The following is an 11,485-nucleotide window of genomic DNA, read 5'->3' on the forward strand; positions in this document are numbered from 1 at the left end:
ACAAACAGAAAGAAGACAGAAATACAGACAGACAAACATAATAAATAAATATTAATATAAACATAATAGATAAACAGACAGACAGACATACTTACAGACACACAAACAGACAGAAGGACAAACCTGCAAAAAGACAGACAGACAGATAAACATAGTTAGATAAACAGACGGACAGACATACATACACACACATAGACATAGACACAGAAGGACAAACCGACAGACAGACAGACAAGTGTGGTGTGGATTAAAGAGAAGCTTTGCTCCTCTTTAATATAAATAGACAGCTAAATAAGGGAAAATGCTAAAGGGGTTAGCTGTCATAATAAAGTATGGCAAGCTGCTGGTTGCAAATAAGAATGTGCAAATCAAAGGGTCTTCAGCTAGTTGGTATTTTAATTTAGCATAGCTAGGTTCGCCCCTGTAGCTGTAGGCTTGAGTTCCTAGGTGAGGACGCCACAGTTACTTTATAAATCCAACACAGGATAATTCCAGAGTTAATCAGTTATTGATATTATTACTTGCATGCATTTTTATATGTTCATAAAGTTCATGAACAAATATAGTGAATATTTTATTGGTAGGAATAGCGAATCTTCTCTATAACTAACTACTGTCTGCTATACGTTCGTAATACACAAGTTAGAATATAAGAAAGTCCTGTAAGCATAAAAAGATTAAATCCTAGTTTTCACTAATGAGACTTTTACTGCATTATACAAACATTTTACAGACAATACAATCAGATAGACAAAACAGACTGACAGATGGACAGACAGACAGAAAGATAAACATAGAGCGGACAAGTTATTATGTAAGAAAGTCCTGTAAGCATAAAGAGATTAAATCTTAGTTCTCACTAATGAGACTTTTACTGCATTATACAAACAAATAACAAGGTGGACAACATCCAAAAGTAGTTAAGTGGTTGTCCTATTTGTTGGACACAACTTTGAAATTTGATTGGTTGTTCATTAAGTTAAATGTCCAAACGTTTTAACAACTAATTGTAATATCTACAGAATGGCTAATTTTGTGAATCATCATTGGGGATATACATTAATTTATCGGCTATTGTCTTAACCCTTTAGATCCCTGGGTAAAAGCAGTTTTCATAAAAAAAATCAGCCACTAGTTACAGACAGATGGACGAATTATAATATAGTGTAGGTATTTATGATTACAGACATACATACAAACAAACACACAGACAGACAGACAGACATACAATTACTACAAGTACTAATTAGTAATTAATCTTGGCTTAATTTTCTAGACATACAATCTTACATGTAGTAATCAACAGGGAGGAAGGGGGCAATAGACTGTAAATTTGTAAACTAGTACCCAAAGATTTAGAACCAAAAACTTTGGGGACTTTTTTTTTGATTGGTTAGTTCCAAGTTAGTTGTGTCCAAACTTTTCAACCAATAATCTTAATCTACTGAAGGGGTAATTTGTTTTTACACCTTTGGGAAGGTAAAACAGTTCATCTTCTATTGTCTTATCCATCTAATTCCCTAGGACATTGGACTGTAAATTTTATTAGTATCCAAAGTTTTATAACAACGTTATCTTAATCGTTGGTTCAAAAACTTTTGGAACTTTGAATTTTGGTTGGTTTATTCCAAATTAGTAGTGTTTAAACCGCTATTTATCTAAATATTTTAATCTACAGAAGGGTAATTTTGTTTTTATATATTTATTAAGTATAACAATTTATCATCCATTGTCCAATAGTTTGGACTGTTCGAATCTACAACCTACTTACATATACAAGGTATAGTGTAGCTTCACTATTAATAAGATAATATGTAAGTATGTTTGTCTGTATGTATGTCTGTTCTAAGGAAACTATGTATAGAATATAATTACTTAAGCTTGTCTGATAATTAAATAATTAATAGACATACTTACATACATATTTTAGTTATAGAGTAGCTTCACTACTAATAAGATAATATGTAAGTATGTTTGTCTGTATGTATGTCTGTTCTAACGAAACTATGTAAATACTTAAGCTTGTCTCCTAATTAGATAATTAATAGACATACTTTCATACATACATTATATATAGAGTAGCCTCACTATTGATAAGATAATATGTAAGTATGTTTGTCTGTATGTCTGTAAGGATGGACTATGTAAAGAATATAATTACTTAAGCTTGTCTCCTAATTAAATAATTAATAGACATACATACATACATACCTTACTTATAGAGTAGCTTCACTACTGATAAGATAATATGTAAGTATGTTTGTCTGTATGTAAGGATGGACTATGTAAAGAATATAATTACTTAAGCTTGTCTGCCAAAAGGTTAAATCAATCTACTTGGCATAATAACAAATCTGTTTAACCTTTTCTTTGGTCAGCTGAAAATTAGTTTTCGATTTTGTACATATCACCCTCATCCTATCTCAATATTTACTACTAGCTAAAAAAGCTTCAAACTTCCAAAAAATCTAAATTTGAAAAATTTAAATTTTGATGTATTATAAGTCGTCTTATTATATATTTTTAAAATAATAATGATGTAGCTGAAAATAGATTTTGCAATAATAGGGTCTGTCGTACAACTTCGAAAATTAGGGAAGAAATGGGAAATCAATTTTCAGTTGATCTTTTCTTTATGTTATTCATTGAGAAGGGACAAAGATTCTGACAAACAATTTTCTCACTATCAAATTCCTTCTTTATACCTCCAATTCTTACCCACTTCCATATAGTGACTCCCAAAAATCCAAATTTTCACCAATTTCAAATGGAATTAATTTGCTCACGGCCCCTGATGTTAAGGTATCTTATTGGGAGACTATTTTCTAAAAGCGAAGCTTTTCTACAATTAGGGTCGGTCCGTCCGTCCATACGTCCGAGACGGATAGCTTTTTTCATTAATTTAGGCATGTTAGAATTTTCTTATCGATTTCAAACTTTGCTTGGTGATTCCTGTAGTAGTTAGTTATGATTTAGAAAGCGTAGCAACTCAATAATCGTTACCAGAATATCAGTACGTCCATTTAAACATATTGCTTTTCAACTTTTTTAACAGAAAATATTTTTGTAATGTAATTATTTGATTTATCTGATTTTTGGTTAACAGATTCCTAGGACAATATAGTATAATTTTATAAGCGAAGCCTCTGTATAATCAAGTCCTAAAAATGTAAGTATGTCCTTAAACATTATTCTGTATTTACGCAGTTTTACTACAAATTTACTTAAAAATTAGTTTCTAAATTAGAGCATTGCTTTTATGGATATTGTTATACTTTTATTCCATAATACCCTACTCTAAATACAAAGATAAAAACTAAGGGATCTAAAGAGATAAGATAATGGCCGATAAATTGATGTATATTCCTAATAAAAATACACAAAATTACTATACATAATACATATCACAAATCTGACATAACAGCAGTAAGAAACGATTTTCAACTACTTTCGTTATGAGGCGGTGTCGGGCCAAGATTTAAACCTTTTAGCTACCTAACAAGGATTTTTTTTTTGTGATCTTGAATTGATATATAGAGATACTAGCAGATATGACACAACCCAATCTTTCCCGATTTTGTATAATTTTTACGGAACACGATTCCAGTGACGTCATATTTTTCTTTCCCGAAAAAGGGAAGGGGGGAAGAAAATCTCTTCAAAAAAGATGGGGAAAACCCCCTTTTCTCCCATCTCTTTTTTTCTTCCCCCCCTTCCCTTTTTCGGGAAAGAAAAATATGACGTCACTGGAATCGTGTTCCGTAAAAATTATACAAAATCGGGAAAGATTGGGTTGTGTCGCAGATATATATATATAGATAATTTTCTACAGAATTATTGATCGTTTTCGATTAAAATAACAGAAAAGTATGTTCACCAAAAGAAGGATGACAACATCAATAAAAGCGAAGCTCAGAAACGGTAGGCCAAATGGACATTACACTTGTATAGTGTCCGAACTGAATAATCAGAATATAAATGTATAAGAGTAGAAGCAAAATTGTGAGTAAATTTATTAAACAACTTCTTGATACAGGATAATGTTTATGGACATACTTACATTTTTAGGACTTGATTTTAGAGTTGCTTTGCTTATAACATTTTACTTTGTTGTCCCAGAAATCAGTATACCCAAAATCAGAACAATCGGATAATTAAATGACATAAAAATTTGTTATTAAAAAAGTAAAAAACGCAAAATGTTTAAAATGGACATACGGACATTCTGGTAATGATTATAGAGTTGCTACGCTTTCTAAATCATACCTAACTACTACTGGAATCACCATGCAAAGTTTGAAATCGATAAGACAATTATAAATTAACGGAAAAAGATTTTCGATCCGGACGTACGGACGGACCGACCCTAATTATAGAAAAGCTTCGCTTTTAAAAAGGATGTTCACCAAAAACAGGGATAAGCCAATGGCTGCTAAATTGATAAACAACCTCAATAATAAGAAACAAAATTATCCCAATAAATTAATCAAAATTATTGGTTAAAATAAAATAACATATTGAAACCAAAAAGTACCCAAAGTTTTTTAGCCTATAAAAACATTGGGTCTCTGTTCTATTTATAGTCCAATGTCCTCTCCCTCCCTGGTTTTACCAAAGTATTATAATTTTCAGTCAAAACAAGGATGAAAACATTCATAAAAGCGAAGCTCTAAATAGTAGGACAAACGATTATTATTACGAGTGTCAGAACAACAGATCTATAATTATATGTTTATACAGACAACTACCTCCCTTTATTTTTCTAAGATCTTTTTCAATTTGTCAATTTGTTGTAAAATAGCTTAAATTCAGAAAACTGTTTAAGGTTATACGTATGTACATTTTAAGACTTGGTTATTGAGATGCTTAGCTTATTACATTGTACCTTGTTGTAATAGGAATCAATATTCCAAAAATCAGATAAATAGAGCAAAAGCGATACGTACGTACCTATTTATAGAAGATCTTCGCTTTTAATATTGAAATTTGGCAGAACACTTCAGACCTACAAATTTAAATAGTACTTATAAAGAATTAATTCAAAACAAGAACAGTTGTGATGAGAACGAATACAATTTTTTTTCGTCAAGGTATTCAAACGTTATAATAATAGTTATTTCTTGTATTCATTAGAAACCGGTGAAAGCTGTTTATGATACGATGAAAAAAAAATAACTATTATCGCATCATATTATAAACTGGATTCTGTGGATATGAAAATGCACAATAATAAGATTAATATTAGGTTTTATTCTTATGTAAAAGTAACAGGATGTCTGTCTGTCTGCACTGAATGATCTTGCTAACCGCTGAACCAATATGGCTCTTCCTTTCTAAGTAGCTTCTAATAGGTCCTGTCTGCACTGAATGATCTTGCTAACCGCTGAACCAATATGGCTCTTCCTTTCTAAGTAGCTTCTAATAGGTCCTGGGTAGGTTTATAACTATTTTGGGGTACCACCCTCTGAAGAGAAATCGCCCTCAAAAAAACCTGCAAAATTTTCTTCTTAAAACTAAACTTAAATTCGGGGTGGGGTGACTTCACATCACTACCTCTCAAATGCCCCTAGAGGCCTCTAGCAGTACTTTGTTTGCAAATTTTACAAATTGTTTATACAGTATATTTCATTTCTCTGGAATTATTGATTGAATTATTAAAAATGTAAGAGCAGTTTTTTTTTAAATAAAAAAAATAAATTCTCTTTTATTCTGCATTTAGTAATATTTGAATTTAGTTAAGAGACATATTGTAAAGCTAACTGTGTATTTTAACTATTTAATTATTTTTTGAGAAATTTATAAAATTTTCCCCAGAATTTGAATAAAAGCTATATATGTAAATAAGCTAATTAGATTTTGAATTATTAGTTTTAGATATGTAAAACAATGTCTGTCTGTCTATTTGTTTGTTTGTAACAAAGAATCTGGCTAATTGCTAAACCGATTGGGTTCTCCTTAACAGGGTAGCTTCTCATAGGTCCCGGGATAGTTTATAAATATTTTGGGGAAGGGAACCACCACCCTCCCAAAAGAAACTTCCCTAAAAAATACCCCTCTCCCCTAAAGAAATGGGGGAGGCGGAAGTGACACTTTTTGAAAGAAAAACTCAACTAAATACAGAGTTATAGCTCTGAGATTTCACATAGAAGTTGCTTTGAAGAGGTATAATATGGAACTGTGAAGAAACGGCAGCGGAACCGCTGCTCACGCTGAAAACCGCTGTTTCCCGCCGAATTTTTTTCGCCTTTTCTCTCCAAATACAAATATAGGGAACGACAGGAAAGTGGAAGGCTGCTAATGCAGTAGAAGAAAAGTGTGGTTTACTAGAAGTATGATGCCGTTCAATATATTTGCACTTGACACTTTTAATATTTTACATTGACATGTTTAATGAGAAGTGTCAAGTGAAAATATAAGGGAAATTTTTATGAAAAAAAATTATCTAATATTGCGAGAAAAGCCAAGAATAAAATTCGGCGGGAGCGGCGGTTCCACTGCCGTTTCTTAAAGGGCGAATATAGGTTCGATATGATATGAGCTTATATCAAAGGTGCAATTCCATAGATTATAAATAACTTAAAAATATTGACATATTCAATTGTATAAGTCTGTTTATAGCTTAAAACCCGTCAATCTCGAAGAAAATATTTTGTAATTAGTGTGGTTCCCTAAGAACTCAAACACCCTAGCATTACACAAGGCTTCGTGGCAAGGTTGAATTAAAAAGCTTTTGTTAAATGATAGTCGTAATAACGTGGAAACCAATTAATCAGGGGTAAATATACCCTCCTTCTACCTTCATAAAGTAAACTATTTAAAAGTTAAAAAAAAACATCAAATAATGTAAAAAGTAAAAAAAAAAAAAACGATAAAATTTTCTTGGAGGAAGAATGATTTCAAATCCCTGTTTTTTTGTGGCCGTGTGTGTGTGTGTTGAAAATGCGTACACAAGGGTTGTTTATATCATCATGAATTAATCAAAGATCTCTGTACAGAAAATAAACTTTAAGACGTATTATTTACCCTGTCAATACTCCTGACGCACTTCTACGCAAATTATTTTTATGCTTTTTAAAAAATTAAATAAACTAGTATATAATCTAAAATAATAAACATTTAAATTATCTTTTAAGGTGCGTGCCAATGTAATAGTCAATCAAACTTAAGCAAAATAGTCAAAAAAAGTCTTGTAAAGGGCTAAAATAAACGATTTTGTCGGTAATCTCATTTATTATATGTTCAATTGAAACAGAAAATTGCAAAATCTACTTAAGGATTTTTTTGAATTTTTAAATTTGGCATAGATATTCTAAAAGTATGTAATGGCACCTTTGATATAAGCTCATATCATATCAAACCTATATTCGCCCTTTAACAGTTCCATATTGTACCTCTATATAGCAACTACCATGTGAAATCTCAGAGCTGTAACTCTTTATTTAGTTCCTTTGACTTTCAGTTTTGGTTTCAAAAAGTGTCACTTCCGCCCCCTCCCTTTTTTTTACTTTTTTAAAATCTAAACTTTAAAAGTGGATTTTGGGATTCAAATGCCTCCTCCTCTAGTGCCCTTGGTAATTTATTTAAAAAGTGAATGTAGGAACGGTGGGTTTGAGTGCTCAAAGGACACTTTGTTGGAAAGAACCAAAATAATACATACATACATTTCTAAAACAGTACAATCAATTGACCAACAAAAGTTTTAAAACCAAATACTATCATTTTCAGAATTTAGAATAAGAATGATGACTACAAAAAGGATGAAATATTGTCTGATCATCCTGTACACTGTGTATATGATAGTGATTGTCTCACCTACATCTAAACCTAGTGTGTACAATGCTGTTATAGGCACCTTAGAAACCTGTGTCACTGAAATCCTGTGCTTTGCACTTATCAAATATCATGACTCAATAATAGAGTCTCAGAAGACTATACTCAATTTTCTGGTCCAAGCTATTGCAGCAACTTATGGAGGAATATATTTTTTCAGTTGGTTGACATCACTTCTATTTAACATCCTTCCCAACACTGGATTGAAATGGTTACAGTCTTATCCATCAACAGTTTGCTTTCTACTTTCAGCTGACATATTTCATTTCACCTACTTCATAAATATGATCTTGATAATCATTCTTTATTCCCTGTTTACTATACACCCTAGAATCTTTATCGATTGCGATGATTTTCATTTCAAGATATTTGTTTCTGGTTTCAATGCTATTTGCCTGTTTATTATTCTGTATGGAAAGTGGACTGTATCATTTTGTGGAAAGAGTCTTTTATACAAAATATCTAAATCATTTGGAGATGAGATTCTTGACAAAGATTTTAAAATTTATGAAGAAGGATCAAAGTTTGCTATAGCGTTATGTATCCTTGCCTGCTTTGCTGTTCTACTGTCAAGATTAATTATTTTAATTAGGCGGAAATCTATCCCAATAAACAAATATCAAGTCAACTTGTCTGCAGATGAATCTAATACCAGAAATAATGAAGCTAATTCAAATAGAAACATTCCTACCCAAAACAATGTGACTCAGAACGCAATGGATTACAACCTTGATACAATCGGTCTGCTTGTATTAGTAATAATATTTTGCTTTATAATATTTGTAAGGCATCTTATGAATCTAGATCTGAAAGAGGACCACAAAATACTTGTAGTTTCCATCTATGACTGGTCTAATACTGCTCTTGAAAGAGCTTTTGGATCAACTCTGCCATTGTACTGGCTGCTTAGAAAGGAACATTCAAGAGCTTTTGTCATGAGAAAAATCAATCACTTCTTCTTAAATAACTATGATACAGGTAGGATCAAAAACAGCTTTAGCTTTAATATCAGATGCACCATGTAAAGTTTTTATATCAAGATAAGTATGTAAACAGAATCTCCCGAATTAATTTGAATTTTTAAAAATTAAGCACATCCTTTATTTCATTTTAAACTAATTTATAAATGTATTTAAATATCATTTAAAATCCATACACTGCTTTATTTACCAATATAATTTTTGTTTAGTAATGGGGATTGATGTAAGAGTGAACCCAGCTTAAAAGTGATAACAAAAACAGTGCTCATAAATAGTGCATTCCTTGTCACATTTCAAGTTTAGCAGCTGAATTACTGAATATTGTCCTTAGCACATTTGTTGTTGTGATTAGCATCTCATGAAGAAGAAGACAAGCAGATACTGCTTAACAATAAATTATTTTAGTTGTTGAGTATTTATCAATAATTGCAGCCAGGGATAAGGGATGGGAAACGTAGGAAAATATTATTTCAGGCCTATTTCAAGCCTAGGCCTAATAAACCAGTTTTGGGATGGCGCAGTAGTTCATTAAAAACGCTAATGAAAAAGCTGTGTGTGTGTGTGTAGATAAAGTATAGAATCAAATTCAGGTAGCTAGTTTAAAGTAAAAAAACATAACTTTTGTTAAAATGAAGTTTTTTCTCTCCCAAAATTTTTTTATCTTTTACTTTGGTAATTTGAACTGTCAGAAAGCTATCACTGGGTTTCCCTCAGACAGATTTTAATTTGTATTATTTGCATTTTTCTTAATGAGTAAAAATTTTATTTGAAAATTTCATTGCTAATTAAAATTCAAAATAAATAAATTAATATGCACTTGGGTAACATTCTATCAAGTTCTTTGGATACTATTATGTAATGATAGATTTGTACTGTGTTGTATTGTAAAAATATTAGGGTTAAGGTGTTGTATCAATTCCGTATAAAATTTTTTAAATTCAAAATACAACATATAATTCATAAACTACCAAGTGAAAATTCGTAGCTACCTTCTTTCCAAAAAATAATCCCATTACTTTTGTTTTTTCTATATGGCCCTTTTTTAATGTTTAACTCTAAGCAGATTTAATAATTAAGCTAATGTGATCTAACACCATTTATATTTATTTTTTAGAAGCAGACAAATCATTATTTTTTCTAGAATTGTCTGCTTCTAAAATTTCCACCAATTGGTGATTGGTTGATACAAAACAGGCCGATTCTTATTGGTTTAGAGCGATAGCTACTTGGGAGCGTCCGCCAGTTTGATAGGAATTTGTAAAAGTTGCAATATCCCTTTAGAATCTAGGCCGGGACCTAATTAATGGCCAGGTTTCCTATCCCTTATCCCTGAATTGCAGCAGACTGTAAAAATGAAATACAATTCTTGATTTTCTATGATTATATAATAATTATTATTGTTTGTTGTAGATTCATTAAACTACTTTGTTCATATAATGTGTAATGAAAAGATTTTGTAATTGTGTTGTAAAATTTTTTTGTTTATGAATATTAAAATATAAAAAGGAAACCTATAAATCAGATTATGTTCTTTTCTAATAAATTAAATGAAAACGGATATAATTTTCTTAGATAGATAGATAGATGTATTTCAACATAAGCATACAAAATGATAATAATATTTTTTACACATATTTACATAATTTTATGCATAGTTTGGTACTTTCATAACATGGGTTGGCCGTTGCAAAAGCTGGAAGTACCGATTTAAGACAAACATATTCAAATGAATTTTTAATGTTTCTAGCTACATAGAAATTTTAATCAGATAATTATATTGGATTAATACATATAACAAATAAATAGGTTTAAATAGTATAAATAAATAGTAAGGTATACATGATGCTATTTACACTATGATACAATGGGGTTAGAGAAATTTAAATTTTTAGAGTAAATTAAGGCAAATTTTAATTATTTTTACAGACAAAACATTTTTGCTTATTACAATTAAAACTCTTATATTTATCTAAAGCTTTCTTTTTGATGAGATTTTTAGTGAAATTTTTAGTTTCAGCACACCTTATAGCGATGTCTAGGTTGTTCCATATTTTAACAAAGCAAACATTAGGAAAAGTTTCTAGAGCTTTATGTTTAGGTAAAGGTACTTTTAATTTCATTACTCTGTTGGATAACATTGGTTCAAAAATATTATTGAATGAGTCTGGCATTTGTCCTGCAAGGAAACTTTTTTTATAAAGCTACCTATATTAACAGTCATAATATCTTCAAGTTTAAGTAAATCAAGTTTTTCAAGTAATGGATCTACATGAGCATTGTACTTTGCATTAGCGACATATCTCACAGATTGCTTTTGTTTTAATAATAATCTATTCATTCCCTCACATTTAGCATTTCCCATGTTATAATAGAAAATTCCATGTGCGATTTTACAAGGGAATTATATATAGATTTACGAATTTTAGTTGGTGCAAACTTTTTCAATTGATTTAATACAAAATTAGCACTAGATACTTTGTTAATAACTGAGTTTATATGGTGTTCCCACGGTATAAACTCATCTAGATGAACACCTACAAATTTAAAAGATTTAATATTACAATCATTCCCAATTCTTTCAATCTTTTCACCACCAAATTTTATGTCTAGAGAATCTTGAACACACTGCATTTGTTTGGTTCTAAAAACCATAAACTTAGTTTTGGCAACATTAA

This window comes from Acartia tonsa, chromosome 5 (assembly GCF_053477335.1).
Source record: "Acartia tonsa isolate MP-2025a chromosome 5, ASM5347733v1, whole genome shotgun sequence".
NCBI classification, from domain to species: Eukaryota; Metazoa; Arthropoda; class Copepoda; order Calanoida; family Acartiidae; genus Acartia; species Acartia tonsa.